The sequence below is a fragment of the Eurosta solidaginis genome, chromosome 4, assembly GCF_040869045.1.
Source record: "Eurosta solidaginis isolate ZX-2024a chromosome 4, ASM4086904v1, whole genome shotgun sequence".
Lineage (NCBI taxonomy): Eukaryota > Metazoa > Arthropoda > Insecta > Diptera > Tephritidae > Eurosta > Eurosta solidaginis.
Genome location: NC_090322.1, coordinates 111382574 through 111398013, shown reverse-complemented (window position 1 = coordinate 111398013; position 15440 = coordinate 111382574). Strand labels below are relative to the sequence as shown.

General features: G+C 44.6%; 2 long non-coding RNA genes across 3 annotated transcripts; both read left to right on the top strand.

Moving 5' to 3' along the window:
* Positions 1-762: 762 nt before the first annotated feature.
* LOC137248122 (uncharacterized) lies at positions 763-1402 on the top strand. Of its 2 annotated transcripts, none has more exons than XR_010952079.1 (3): positions 763-953; positions 1104-1184; positions 1220-1402. It is a non-coding gene; the product is annotated as an uncharacterized lncRNA (long non-coding RNA). The 2 variants fall into 2 exon arrangements; XR_010952080.1 differs by having other exon boundaries at positions 763-971; positions 1112-1184.
* Positions 1403-2002: 600 nt separating this feature from the next.
* LOC137248123 (uncharacterized) lies at positions 2003-8812 on the top strand. Its single transcript, XR_010952081.1, has 3 exons — positions 2003-3165; positions 3238-3457; positions 8453-8812. It is a non-coding gene; the product is annotated as an uncharacterized lncRNA (long non-coding RNA).
* Positions 8813-15440: the final 6628 nt, after the last annotated feature.

The following is a 15440-nucleotide window of genomic DNA, read 5'->3' as shown; positions in this document are numbered from 1 at the left end:
CTGTAAAACTCACTGGATGACGGCATAAGTGTGATATCTTATCTGTCAAATGCCCGACAGGATCATTGTGAATGATGACTAAGTGTGTTACCCTGCAAAAATCGTGTGATCAAAAACGCACACAGCCACACGAATTTTTGACAGAGGTGACGATTTGGAATGAAAAATTCTCCAAACGAAATAGCATGTTGACAAATTTAGCTTTGCCACAATGTATCGTGCTCTCTCGCACCTACTATATTCATAGGTATTGTGAAAAAAATTGTCTCCGAGTCCGCCATTTTCCGCGAATTGAGCTGCAGGCCTGTGCTAATTTTGGAGCATTAAATTAAATTAAAACAACAAGCAACAACAGCAACTTTATAGCTGGTCAATATGGTGAAACAGCTAAGCCGCCACCTCAAGTCAATGCGCCAATTTCCATGGATTCGCCATCGCCTCCAGCAAGGACACCGTCAGGGAAAGCTGTACCTGGTGGTCCCAATCAGATGACTATAAATAGGGCAAATATACCTGGCTTGCCTCATACTTTGTGTTTAATAAATTTTGTTATTTTTCTAGACTGGTCAACCACCAGTTTCAGCTACACCACAAAGCTGTTCCCTACAAGACGGAGGTAACCAGTTCACTCACACATTCAAAGCTTTTTTCGCTCTCCACTAACACATCGACGTTTCATGCTGTCATCGAAATGATAGTTCATTAATTATTCCGGAAAACATTGAAACGGAAAACAAATATGTTTGTTTACAACGAAAAATATCTTGTGCTTTTAGTTGTGACATGTGACGGAAATTAAAAATTTTGTTGCAGAGAACACCTTTTTGCATTGGCGGCCTTCGCCCAAAATAACATTAAGTTAATTTTAGTTGTGACATGTGACGGAAATTAAAAATTTTGCTGCAGAGACCATCTTTTTGCGTTGGCGGCCTTCGCCCAAAATAATATTAAGGGTAACGTTTTACAAGACGGTACACCACCTAATTTAAAAATATCAAATAATAATAAAAACGGAGATCGAGGCGCGCCTTTTGATGCCACGTTTGATAATTTTTGATAAAAATTAGGTGGTGCACCGTCTTTTAATTCGTTACCATATTAAGTTGTATAGAATCGACGGGATGGCCTACAAGGTTTCATGTCAACTAAATCGCTCCCGATATGGTCGGGCTAGTACCTTAATGGTTCCCGGAACGTACCCGATCTGCATCCGGCAAAGGACCAACAAAGTCGATAACGGGGAGTGTCCTTATCGCTACAACAACAACAACATTATTTACCTTCTGATTTTCATTCATACGTATGTGCATTTTTAAATAATAAAAAAAATGTTATATTATTCTAATAGATAGCATCTCCGCCGGGTTGCGATTCAGCTCAGAATATGCCAAAATCAGAGGAAATCTAGGTAATATACCCTACAAGAATACTGACTATCATATGACTATCATCTGATTGTCAGCAATGTCAACCTAACGATCAGCGCCTCATACAAACTTTCTATCACAAACTTAAGGGGACTTGCGCAAATGTGATGTAAACAACTGTGTACGTGTGAGTTTTTGTCTCCTTCTTATACACCAACATCGCCTACTGATTAAGTATATAGCCGTACTGCTCACTCTCATTCCTTTTCCTGGATCAGTGCTGACACTCTAACTATCAAAAAGTGTCATAAATGATAGTTTACTGTATATATCAGGTTTGACTGTTATACTATCATAAATGACCATTGTTATATTCCGCCAAAAATGAAACAATGCTTTTTGCTTTTTATTTACTTTATTTCATTACGTTTTTAATTTTGTACATGATCAAAGCATACGTGTTTCTTATTTGTTTAAAATAAATAGTTTTATAAGAATTCGAGTTCAGAATGTTCAATTTAAATTCAGAAAATTACAAAACAACAGAAGAGCGCTTTCCTCATGCGGAAACACATTTAAAAATGAATCATCACTAACCACTATTATTTTTTGCGTATCAATTTTTTGAGTGCGCCCCATACATTCCGACAGCTTTTGGTATTTTTTAATATTATTTTCGATTTTTTTCTTTTAGCATGGAGCTTTGAAATGCTCTCTTTTTCATTTTTTAAACTTATTTTTTATATGGTTTTCGTCGGTTGAAAATGACGGAATTTAAAAAATAACAAAACAACCGTGATAATCATTTGATTGTCATATGACAGTCAGTAGTGACAACATGATTAAATCGGATAAACTGTTCTCGCATACATAAAATTCCGTTGAGAATTATGTATCTGTCTCACATGCATAATGGTATCTGCTGCATGTTCTTTTGTTCTGTACCAGGTGTCCGAAGCTTTCCCAGTTTGAGTCCTTTTTCATGATTATAGGCTGTCGTTAGGAACATGCGGACATGCGTGAGCGATCAAAGGAACATACATAAATTTGAGTATCAATGTTTACGTCATCGCAGGATCAGCATTGTCAATTACAAGTGTGAGTGTATTAGTAAAACTATCAGCGTTTCTTGTAGGGTAGTGCAGTTTACGGTACCCACCGAAATTTGGGCCAAAATCTTCGAGTGAGGTATCAGAAGACGCGTATTCACGTCTAGATCAGGAATCCGAAAGCGGAAGTTTACTTTTTTTACCCGTTCAAAAGATATTAACGAAAAACCGAAAAAAGACTCCGGGTCCCTCCGAAACCGGGGGTGGAATCCATAGTATTTTTGCGCAGAACACCTTTCTGCGTTGGCGGCCTTCGGCCGTGCTTACAAAAATAACCCTGGGCTACGCCATACCAAGTCCGGGTGTGTGGTATAGCCGTGGCTACCGCCACGTTGATGCTCAATTTTTTTGTGGGTATAAACACAACAACAACCACATTAAAATCGCCAACTTCAACTGCAAATATCGGACAGAGATAAAATTTTTCTTTTCCGCCTTCGGATTATTGTTCTAGAGATTAATACGCGTCTTTTGATACCTCACTCGACTCACTGGCCCAACTTTAGGGTGGGTACCGTAAACTGCACTACTACCGAAATCTACAACTAAATGCAGATTCACGTGTCATTTGCCAAGGATACAAGGTACTTTACAAGCAACAGGCTTTGGAATACGGTAACAAACTGGTTGGATGTATTTCCCTAAAAAAGGGTGGAACTACGCATCTTGGTTTGCCGGTATTTGCTTCGGTAAATTATATTGATTTGTAGTGATTAAAAATTGCAATAGTAGATAATGTAATGTGAATTAAAATTGAATAGGTAGCCGCAGCAAAAAAGGCAACTGATCGGCATGCAACTGTTATTTATGTGGCGCCACCGGGAGCTGCTGCTGCTATCCTAGAAGCATTAGAAGCAGAAATGTCTTTGATTTTTTGCATCACCAAAGGTGTGCCATAACATGATGTGGTTCGCGTTAAGCACGCTCTAGTGTTCAAGTCTAGTTAGGCCCTATTGTCCAGGAATCATCGCAACAGAAAGGGTAAGTAAATTGGCTACCATATTAAATATATAAGCAACATGTATGAATTTTTTAGTGATAATTTGTCATGCTTTTGTTGATAATCAACTGAAGAATGCAAATACGACAGAGTTCGAAGTTCATGTGAAAACCAATAAATTTTTTTAATTAGCGTTTGGAGAAAAAAATACATATGTATGTATGCATAGAACTGCATAGAAGGGGAGGAAAAATTAATTATTATCAGTAGATTTGCAAGATTTTTGTCATTTTCCCAGCATCGCAGTTGACATTACATTGCGTTAAGGAGGACATCAACACCTTACTACCCACAGCCAGTTAAAATTTTTGTAAATTTTGCTCTTTTCATCACTGTTTCAAAACGTGGAAAGGTTTATATCGAGCATTCCATGGAGAATGGTACATTTTAGCAGACTTTCGCATTGCCGGCATTATTAATATTCAATCCCTAGAAGGTTTAATGTAGTCATATCAATAGTTCCCGAGATGGTGGGGCTAGTACCACAATGGTGCTTGTTACCGGAACGTAGATAGATAGATAATTATTTAGGATTGCACATTGACTTACACATCTCCTTCACAGCACCACATCCTAGCCGACTTCCTTGATGAACCCAGCAGTGTTCTTTGCTTGAGGGATTAAATGTGGGAATGCTCTGGCCATGGTGAACCCATAAACAATGTCTTGAAATTGCGCCGCAATCTAGAAGGATATGGTCCACCGTCTGCTGATCCATCACAAAATCGGTATGTGTTGTTCGATATTATACCCAGCTTTTGCATGTGACTGTTCAGTCTACAGTGTCTTGGAAGAATAGCCGTTAGGGTTCTTAGGTTATCTTTTTGAGAGGCCTATTAATGCCCTATATCGAGTTGTGCTGTAACCCCTAACAGTAACTTAGATTGACTCAGGCCTGGCATATTGCGCCAGTGTTCTCTTTTTCCCTCCCTTCTACTAATAGGGGCATTTATTGAGTGAGCCAACTGCCAGGAACGGCTCGGAATCGATGGGACATGCAGTTGCTGCCTCTCTTTCCGGGTTGTCCGCCTGCTGTTGTTGTTGTAGCAGTGCTTCGTCCCATCCAATAGGTGCGACCGGTCACAAATTGTCATCAATGTCTTCTAACGGGAGTCCAAGGAAACTTTCTGTTTCAACAGGGGTGGACCATAATGAGAGGAGTGTTAGAGGCGTTGGTTCCACAATACAGTGAAAGAGATGGTTGGTGTCATGTGGGGACACATTACAAGCAGGACAATGTTTTGTATGTAGGGGTTGATTCTGGATAGGTAAGAGTTTAACCTCTTACGTTATCCAGCTCGAAGTTGAGCTAGAGTGACTACTCTCGTTTCCCTATGGAGAGTGTGTTCCTCCTCTGCTAGTTTTGTTCTTTGAGTACAGGAATCACCGGCATAGAGGTCCGACGCCTGTTTGTGGAGTTCACTGAAGACATGCTTGTGTTTTTTAGCTTCATACGGCTGTGTTCTCAGGTGCCGTATTTCCTCATAATGTAATGAGGCCGTGAACAATAAGAGCCACAAAAGATTTATAAAAGTTACGAGGACGCTGGATTTTGGAATCTAGCCCAGAGCAACCTGTCCGGTGCAACCATCCCTTGCACGTGAAACACTGACAAGAGTATTTATTTTTTTAATTTAATTTATTTATTATTACGGCTGTTTAGGCCTAAAACTTAAACTAATCACTTAGTTCTATTGAATATGCTGTTGGAATGCCATGTGATTCCGATCAGCATATTTACTAGCGTGACAAAGGGACGAGTCTGGGAGCCACTAATTTAAGGAAGGTTGGAAAGGACGCGTTTCCAATCCTCCAGTGCTCCCAGCTCAAGGCAACAAAATTTGGAACTTATATTTTTCAATTATATTTGTATTTTAAGCTGTCGGATTGTATTAGTCTGCAAACCACACAGCTAAACATGTCTTTGGATGTTGGAAATTGAAAATAACGTGTATCCAATCACCCCTCAACTTTGTTTAGTAAAGACGCTGTCGGAATGCATGAAGATTCCGATTAGCACAGCTCAACATATAATGGGAGGTTGAAAAGGACGTGTTTCCAATCCCCCCTGCTCCAACCTTTGTTTGGCCTTATTTTTGTTACACATTATATAATTTTATTGTTATATTAATGCTGTCGGAATGCGAGTGATTCCGATCAGCAACAGTAAATATCGTCTGGTAATACCGAATTCCAGCGAAATTGTATTTTGCTGCTTCCAATATTACCATTCCCTTTTCGCGCTCCAGTATCGGATATATCATGTGAAAAATAAGAGAAAAACTTTGCTCCAATAAATTTTTTTTAAAAGTATTGAAATTATTAGTACTTTTTATGTGATTAGGAAGTTCATTGAAATATTTCAGGAGGAGAGTATGGCGCAGACCCGCAAATCCTTGCTGGGAGGATGACAATTTGTGGGAGGGACGCAACAAATTAAACACTGAGTCCGCCTGCTCATTACCCTCTACTCCCCTGTGGACTAGGACCCAGGGCAACAATACTACGTTGTGTGCCCCTAATTGATTTAGCTTTTCTACGCACTGAAGGACCAGTGCTGACTTTATTTAGAACGCCGCAAATGCCTTTAGTTGGGCTTAACTGCCTGACTGAGTATGGCAATTGTTTCATTGGGGTATCAGCGCTGAAGGTTCAGCTTAGCGCACTAACTTATGGCAAATACTTCCGCTTGAAAATGCTCGGATGTGCTTTTAGAGCTACTGATATTTTGGCTCTGGGTCCGAAAACTCTGGCTCCAATCCCCTCTGGCGTCTTCGAGCCATCTATGTACCATACGATCTTGAGCACACTAGTAATACATTGCACCCGCCAATACCTATACAGCCGTACCAAGAGACGGAGCAGCCCATTACATTTTGGCACAACCGGAGCACTGCTGGACATCCAATCTATATGAAAGCTATGCATTCAAAAGTGTTTGTACCAGTGGCTGGTGCACACCGAACTGGACCAATGCATGCTATATTGATGCCTGCATAAATACCAAGCTATGTTTATGTAAATAATGTTCCTGCTAATGTCCATTTGCACGGTTGAGCACATACAGTACCTACGTTTATACAAGGTTGAACACTACACTACCTACATGGCGATGTAGCCACCGATCAGGTTGTTGTAAGAGATTAATTAAAATATGTTATTCATAAACACTGATTCTTATATTTTCATTATCATTAAACTGTAGACTGTAGACTCATGACGGGTATACTTACACTGCCTTCTGGCGTCACATGCTTTTAAATTAGGCTTGGCCAGTGATAGCAGATGTAGGAAGTGCGGGTTGGAGGAGGAAACGATCGATTACGTTCTGTGCTCGTGCCCTGCGCTTGTCAGGCTAAGACTCCAGCTTACAGCTGTCAGATCTAGAAGCAGCAAGTGGCTTAAGTTCTAGGAAGCTTCTGGTATTTGTCGGACGGAGTTATTTTATAACATGTCCTGGTTGTTGATATGGTTTTTAGCTTGGTCGTTAAAACAAACTTCTGGTAACACTACGGACTCATTCAGTCTACGTGAGGTCGTCATGAACCCGCCAGTTCAACCTAACCTATATTTTGTTTTGGTTTTTCCTTTAGAATCAACCGTTTAAGTAAGCGATGTCAGCTAACTAAGCGCCTTCAAATGTAGATCCATAAAGAACATGGGGTCGCCAGAGCCTCGGCTGTTAAAGAAACAGGATTCGCCACGGGTAGGTGAGGTTCAAAATTGGGTTGGAGAAGCTATATATTGCGCTGGCAACCCATTGAACGGGTTGCGCTACACAACCCCCTGAACCAATTTGGTATTTTAATCCCCTCTTACGCAGGCATGCCTACCGCGGTTATACTCTAAGCCCCCTAACCTTTGGAGCCATGAGAAGCGTTAGTGGCCTTGGGAGTCCCAAGGAATATTCCGTCGTGTCTTGTGTTTTTGGGTGAGCGGCCAGGCAGCAGCGTGCAACAAATGCACCATTCAGGAGGATACCCTTGCTGAGTCCAGAAAATCTGGGAAAGTTGGATGTACTGTTGTTGTTGTTGTTGTAGCGATAAGGTTGCTCCCCGAAGGCTTTGGGGAGTGTTATCGATGTGATGGTCCTTTGCCGGATACAGATCCGGTACGCTCCGGTACCACAGCACCATTAAGGTGCTAGCCCGACCATCTCGGGAACGATTTATGTGGCCACATTAAACCTTCAGGCCATTCCCCCCTCTCCACCCCCAAGTTCCATGGGGAGCTTGGGGTCGCCAGAGCCGTGTCTGGTAGTGAAACAGGATTCGCCGCGGATAGGTGAGGTTGACAATTGGGTTTGGAAAAGCTATATATTGCGCTGGCAACCTGAAGGGTTGCGCTACACAGCCGCTTGAATCTGGTATTTTAATCGCCTCTTACGACAGGCATACCTACCGCGGGTATATTCTGATACCCTAATCCGCTGGATGTACTGGTCGGATGCAGCAAACGAGTATATTCTGTAATAGAAATGATCAACTTGGAGATAACCAAACGTTTATTTTCCTGTCCAACAGGGAACTGGTTCTAGACCCTGCTGCTAAAGAAGGATAGGCGTAGTCACATCAATTCGTTCCCGGGTTACTCGGAGAAATCAGTTTTAGCAGTACTTTGCACTTTTCATACTGTACGTCCATACAAGAACTTCGGATAATGAATTAAACAGTTGTTGTTGTTGTTGTTGAATTAAACAGTCATCTGCATTTGTTTGTTTTTGTAGCACGTCTAATTTCCTTCGTAACATCAATCAATTATCCCTTGTTATAATGTTGTGTTCTCTATGAATGCAACAGCGAAGTATCTTCGGGTACCCCTGATTCTAGTTATCTGAAATCTCCTTGAGTCCCTTGTGACTTTGGCCTCTCAGAAAAGAGCTAATTGTGGAGCCCTATTTATAGAACACTTTTCGGGTTAAATATATTAAAAACTTTAATCTATCCTTACTGATATTAGTTTCTTTCTCATTCTAGGTAATTTGTTTTTGACGATGTGCGCATAGCAATATCCAAATATTCCAGCTGTTTGCTCAAATTATAATAAAACTGCGACAACTATCCCCCCGCCTTTTTAGTACCTCAGATAAGGCGCTAACAAGCATACTATGGGAAAGGGTCAATACCAAAGGATCAATATCACCTGTAAATCGAATTTATAGCACGAATTGGGGCTTCCGGTATTATCCCTACAAAACTCATATGTCTCTGCAAACTGATGTTGAATAACACCACCAGCGCAGGAAAAATTGAGCAGCATCACTGAGCTTCGAAAGTTACAGAAAGGGCACAGCTATTAATAGACGTTATTGTACTTAATTAACTTGTACATATCAATATACACATATGTAAAGTTCACTAGAGTAATAAGGAAATAATTTAAATTGTAAAACAAACATTGTATATATGAATTATTTATAATTAAATATTATCTGAACATAAAGGACGCGTTTCATTCATGAAAAAGCGATTTGACAGAAGGTAACCGATACGGGTAACCGATAGGCCAGTTACCCGTGTTGTTGTTGTTGCATATGTTTTGGTTAGCGATAACGAAAACATAACTCATGAAGTAAATTAGAAATGTAAATTACATCGAGCGAGAAGGAATGTCGAAAACGCAATAGGTAAGAACGAGAAAGCGAGTCACACGTACACTAGGGGGACTCATGTAACCGTATAAATGCCTTATAAAGTGTGTAAACGTATAAATTTATCTAGTTTACGCACGAGCTGTCAAATTTTGTATGAAAAATCATTTACACAATTTGTATAAATTTACGCGCACATTTCATTGTGTAAACGCGGTAAACTCAAAGGAATGCAACCTTGCAGACATTACAGACGGCATTTTCATCAAAAATCTCCAACATCAGCAAGTAAAGGCGTTTTAGTTTTGATTTTTCACTTAATCTTGGTATTTTTTAATTTGTATAACAATCAAAAAAATTTTTTTGGAAATAATACAGCTGAAAAACAATCAAGTTTATCAAGAGTATTACTAGGTGCGTTCATATAACCGCGTGTGTAAATGGATATAATTTTACACCTTATAAGTTTATATGCTATCATGAGTCCCCCTACTATTTTGAGAGAGCGCATGCGTTACCTTTTTCACGACAGCAATGTAAAAGTCATTAAGACGATAATTGGTGAACAAGTTATTTGTGACGATTAAGTAATCGATTAGGTAACGGGTACCTGTCTTGTAGGGTAGCAACACCAAACACAACAGCCATTAAAGGAGCGACACAGCAGCACAGCAGTCAGTCAGCACGCGGTTGTGGTTGCGACCGGAGCTACTATTGGAGCGCTCTGGAAGGCATATCGGTTTTGACCATTGCAAGCCAGTGCGTTTCATAGGAGTAAGTCGTGGACTGAAGATTTTGGGTAAGCAGGTTTTGACCGCTCTACAACGCTTTAGATCACGCTTGCTCCCTCGTAAGCAAATGCCCTCCACAGCATCGTGATCCCGCGCTCAGCCAAACGTCATCCGCGGCAGAAGTACGTCGGCAACCGCAGTAGGAGTGAGTCGAGGTGAAACGCAACAACGTGACTGTACCGAGGCTAACGGATCTCACCTAACGGGGCGCAAAGTTGCGACTGTCACCTGAGCAGCAATTGAAGGGCATCTGAAAGGCGTATCGGTTTTGACCATCGCAAGACAGTTCCCGTCATAGGAGAGAGCCGTGGGTTGAGGATTGTGGGTAAGCTGGTTTTGACCGCTCTACAACGCCTTAAACTACGCTCGCTCCCCGCTAAGCGAAGGCCCACAGCGTCACGAGCCCGCGCGCCATCGCCATAAGCCTCGGCGGCAGAGTCACGCATACACACGACGCCAGCAGAGTTACGCATACACACGACGTTGGCCACAGCAGAGTAACGTTTACATACGACGTTAGCCGCAGCAGAGCTACGCAAATATACGACGTTGGCCACAGCAGAGTCACGCATACACACGACGTTGGCAGCAGAGCCACCCATAAATACGACGCTGACAGAGCCACGAATACGCACGACGTTGGCAGCAGCAGAACTACGCGTACATACGACGTTGGCCGCAGCAGAGATACGCAGGCATACGACGCTGGCCGCAGCAGGCTTAGCACTGCCACTAACCATAAACGGAACACGGCGACAGAGCATCGCCTCAGCAATACAAGTAGACGCCGACGTAAGGCGCGACAGAGCACCGCAGCGGAGAGAGACGCCGCCATAAGGCGCGTCAAGGCACCGACGCCACATACTAACGGGATCCGTCTAACGGAACACGGCGACAGAGCATCGCCTCAGTAATACAAGTAGACGCCGACGTAAGGCGCGACAGAGCACCGCAGCAGAGAGAGACGCCGCCATAAGGCGCGTCAAGGCACCGACGCCACATACCAACGGGATCCGTCTAACGGAACACGGCGACAGAGCATCGCCTCAGCAATACAAGTTGACGCCGACGTAAGGCGCGACAGAGCACCGCAGCAGAGAGAGACGCCGCCATAAGGCGCGTCAAGGCACCGACGCCACATACTAGCGGGACCCAGCTAACGGAATACGGCCGGACCGCTAAGGCCCGCCACCGCAATCAAGGATACCGCAAGATAATCCAAGTGAAATTGGAAATGAAGTATACAAACACGTTTTATTTTATATTATAGAATTTAGAACCAATAAAGAGAGTGCAGTTTTTTTTATATTAAATCGATTTGCAAGGTGCCCCTTTAATACAAATTTATTGTAAACGAACCCTGGGCAAAGCGAGTATACCCCAGCAAATATCAAAGAAGCAACGGGGCATGAAAAAGCTTCGTTACAATTGGCGCCCGAGCAGGGACCCTGAAAATCGTACAACGTCAGAAGGAACATTCCTGACTAGAAGCCTAACCGTAAAATGGCCGACCAGATTGATACCACGTGGTTAGACAACATTTCAAAGGAGCAGCTGATATCCATCGCACAGGAATTGGGTATTGAGCCCACAGGCACCACCCGGGAGATCCGAAAGCGCATAGCAGCTTTGGCTTCGAAAGCAAATGTTGACGCGGAAATACAGGGAAAATTTTTATCCATAGAAGCCGCTTATAAGGGAACAGACACGAGTGACTTAAATGAGGTTAAGACACCGATTCCGTCAAACGGAGGGGAAACCATGAACAACACAGATAGACCAGCAGAGCGAGACCAGTTCGCGTTTCCTCCCAGGAACACAGCACCCCCACAAAAGAACTTATCATCAGGAATAGCAGTACCAGCCAACGGCACCCCGCAGACACCAATCCCTCCGGCCGCAGAAGGAACCACGACCGAGGGTCAACCACAGCAGAACCCACTGGAATTTCCTCCACGGAATACGCAACGCGCGCAACCGTACTTACCATCAGGGACAAGGGCATTAGCCATAAATTATACGTCTCAGGTAACTCAAGCACCGACCGTTGTGTTCGCCCCCATCATCGACCAAGTGCGGAAGTGGTCACTAAAGTATGACGGTGGACGGGATCCGTTAGCGTTCATCGAGCGGCTAGAGGAGTTAGCCGAAGTGTACGCGCTAAACGTGGATCTCCTACCAAAAACCATGCCAGAGCTACTAGAGGGCACCGCGCTACAATGGTATCGCAATAACAATGCGCACTGGGAAAGGTGGACAAGCTTCAAACAGGATTTTTTATGTTTCTTCCTGCCAGTCAGGTATTTCGAGCGTCTCGAGGACGACATACGCCAACGAAGACAGCATAACAAGGAAAAGTACAAGGATTACGTGCTAGCTATACAGAGCTTGATGAGACACGCAGGATACACCAGCGAACAGCGGCTGGAACGAATCTTCCGTAACAGCCATATCCTGCGGAGGAGGTCACCTCGCGCTATCCAGGCCAATCACACAGCATACATTGCCATCAGCCGAGCCGACACAGATCACGGAGGAGGTATCGCCACCAGGTGAGAACAGCAATAACATAATTGATAGGATCAACAGGATCAATGGGGCCTACGATGAGGACGAGGCGGAACGAGTGCACAGTTTTCTGGCAGAAGAACTCCGAAAATTTGAGAGCATGAGTGGGGTGACGACAATAGCCGAGCACAGGATTATCCTGACGGACGACCGCCCTATCAAGCAACGTCACTTCCCACGCAACCCAGCTATGCAGACCATCATCAACAACGAAATTGACGAATTACTTCAGAAAGGATGCATCGAGCCATCCTGTAGCCCACACAGCGCACCAATCGTACTAGCCAAGAAGAAAAACGGGAAGTGGAGGTTATGCGTGGACTATCGGCAGCTTAACGCCCGATCCGTACCCGACGCGTACCCCTTACCCAGAATACAACATATATTGGACAAGCTACGACGGGCGAAGTATATCAGCAGTTTGGATTTTAAAAATGGCTACTGGCAAATACCACTGGAGCCCCAGAGCCGTCCCTATACAGCTTTCACGGTACCGGGACGCGGGTTAGTCCAGTGGCGCATTATGCCGTTCGGCCTACACTCCGCACCTGCAACGTTTCAAAGAGCACTAGATCAGGTTATTATATCGGAGATGGAACCCTACGCTTTCGCTTACCTCGATGACATAATCATCATAGGATCCACCTTGGAGGAGCACATTCGCAACCTGAAAGAAGTGATGCTACGACTACAGCGCGCCAACCTCAGAATAAATCCGGAGAAATGCGAGTTTTTCAAGAAAGAAATTCGATACCTAGGACACGTAGTAAGCGACAGGGGAATTCACACCGACCCCGAGAAAGTTGCAGCCATCAAAGACCTGAAACCACCAACGAACGCGAAAGAGGTGCGTCAATATCTCGGTATAGCATCTTGGTACCGACGATTCGTGCCCGACTTCGCGACGATCAGCCAGCCACTCACAACCCTGCTGAAAAAGGGCAAACACTGGAAGTGGGGAGCCGAACAACAGGAAGCCTTCGAGGTCTTAAAGCAAAAACTAACGGAAGCACCGATACTTGCCTGTCCGGACTTCACCAAGACCTTCACCTTGCAAACGGACGCAAGCAATTTCGGGCTAGGCGCCGTATTGACACAGGATTTGGAAGGCGGGGAACGCCTTGCGTCTGGGGAATACGCAAGATGAGGCCATACTTGGAAGGGTACCGATTCAGGGTAATCACGGATCATATGTCTCTAAAGTGGCTAAACTCCATCGAAAGCCCCTCCGGCCGTATAGCACGATGGGCCTTGGAACTTCAGCAGCATACCTTCGACATAGAGTACAGGAAAAGAAAGCTGAACCTGGTAGCGGATGCACTATCACGACAGCCACTACGACTGGCAACGACAACAGAGCGACCATGCAAGTGGTGGCACAAGCGCGTGAATGAAGTGCGCACTAACCCCGAGAAATATTCTGACTACATGATACAAGATGGACAACTGTACCGCCATATTCCCTGCCGGTCACAAGATGAGGAAGCGGTACCTTGGAAACTTTGTATACCCACACCACTGCGACAACGAGTATTAGAAGAAAATCACAATATACCAAGCGCTGGACACATGGGCATCCGCCGGACAGTAGCGCGGATTGCCAACCGGTACTACTGGCCCGGCATGTTTCGGGACATCAGTCGATACGTACGACAGTGCGAGTCTTGCCAGAAGTACAAGGAAACACAGCAAAAGCCGGCCGGAAAGATGCTCACACAAGTGGCCCAAGAACCATTCGCCACGGTATGCGTCGATTTCGTTGGACCACTCCCACGATCCACACACGGGAACACGATGCTACTAGTATTTTTCGACCGCTTCAGCAAATGGGTGGAACTGGTCCCCATGAGGCGTGCGACAGCAGAAGGCCTACGCCTTGCGTTCAGAGAATACATCCTCGCAAGATTTGGTGCTCCCAAGATACTGATATCGGACAACGGCGTCCAGTTCACCAGCACAATGTGGCAGCGTTACCTCAGGGAAATGGGGATACGACAACAATTCACGGCGCCCTACACCCCGCAAGAAAACCCGACGGAACGGGCGAACAGGACAATCAAGAGAATCATAGCAAAACTCACCAGATCACAGCACAACAGATGGGACGACCGTCTCCCAGAAATCGAGCTGGCCATCAACACCAGTGTGACCGCGTCCACAGGATACAGTCCAGCCTTCCTCGTACAAGGACGGGAACCGCGACTACCAGGGGCATTGTTTGACGAGGTCAACCTGGGGACGGGCACAGCTACCACAACGGCAGAAGAGAAATCTGACAGAATGCAAGAGACATTCAGAATAGTGAGGCAGAACATGGAACGAGCGGCGGCAGATCAAGCACGGCACTACAATTTACAGCGGAGAAAATGGACCCCCGTAGTCGGCGAACTAGTGCTCGCAAAGGAACACCATCTCTCCAAGGCCGGCGAAAATTTCGCGGCAAAGTTGGCCCCCAAATATGACGGACCCTACCAGATCCTAGGATATGTATCATCAGTGATACTCAAAGTACGAAAAAACCAACGGCGGGGAGGAGAAAACGGTCAATATTGGGGAGCTAAAGCCATATCATGCAGCAGAGACCATCGCGGGAAATTAAAATAAATTCAGGGAAAACAATCTAATTAATATCAAGGATGCGAGGATAAGCAAGCACCGGTCATTCTATCGCAAACCACCGAAACACGTTCTTTTGCTACGAATTTCTTTTCCAAAAAAAAAAACAAAAAAAAAAAAAAAAACCAACAACCTAAGATGGAGAGCCATAACGCCAAACTAAACAACAGCGTCAAGCGTATGCGCCAGCATTACGAGGAGGAGGAAGCAAAGCGCCCCAGGGTAGTACTGCTGGAAGGAGCTACCGACGCCGACGTCAGCAACACGCGTGCAACTAAGCGCGTAAGTTTTCGCACACGGGAATACACCGTCACGGTGTAAAAGGCAGGGCCCGCATACGAATACTGGGCACCGAGGGCTAAATTTCTGAAGTGGGTGGGGGGGGGGGGGGGGGGGGGT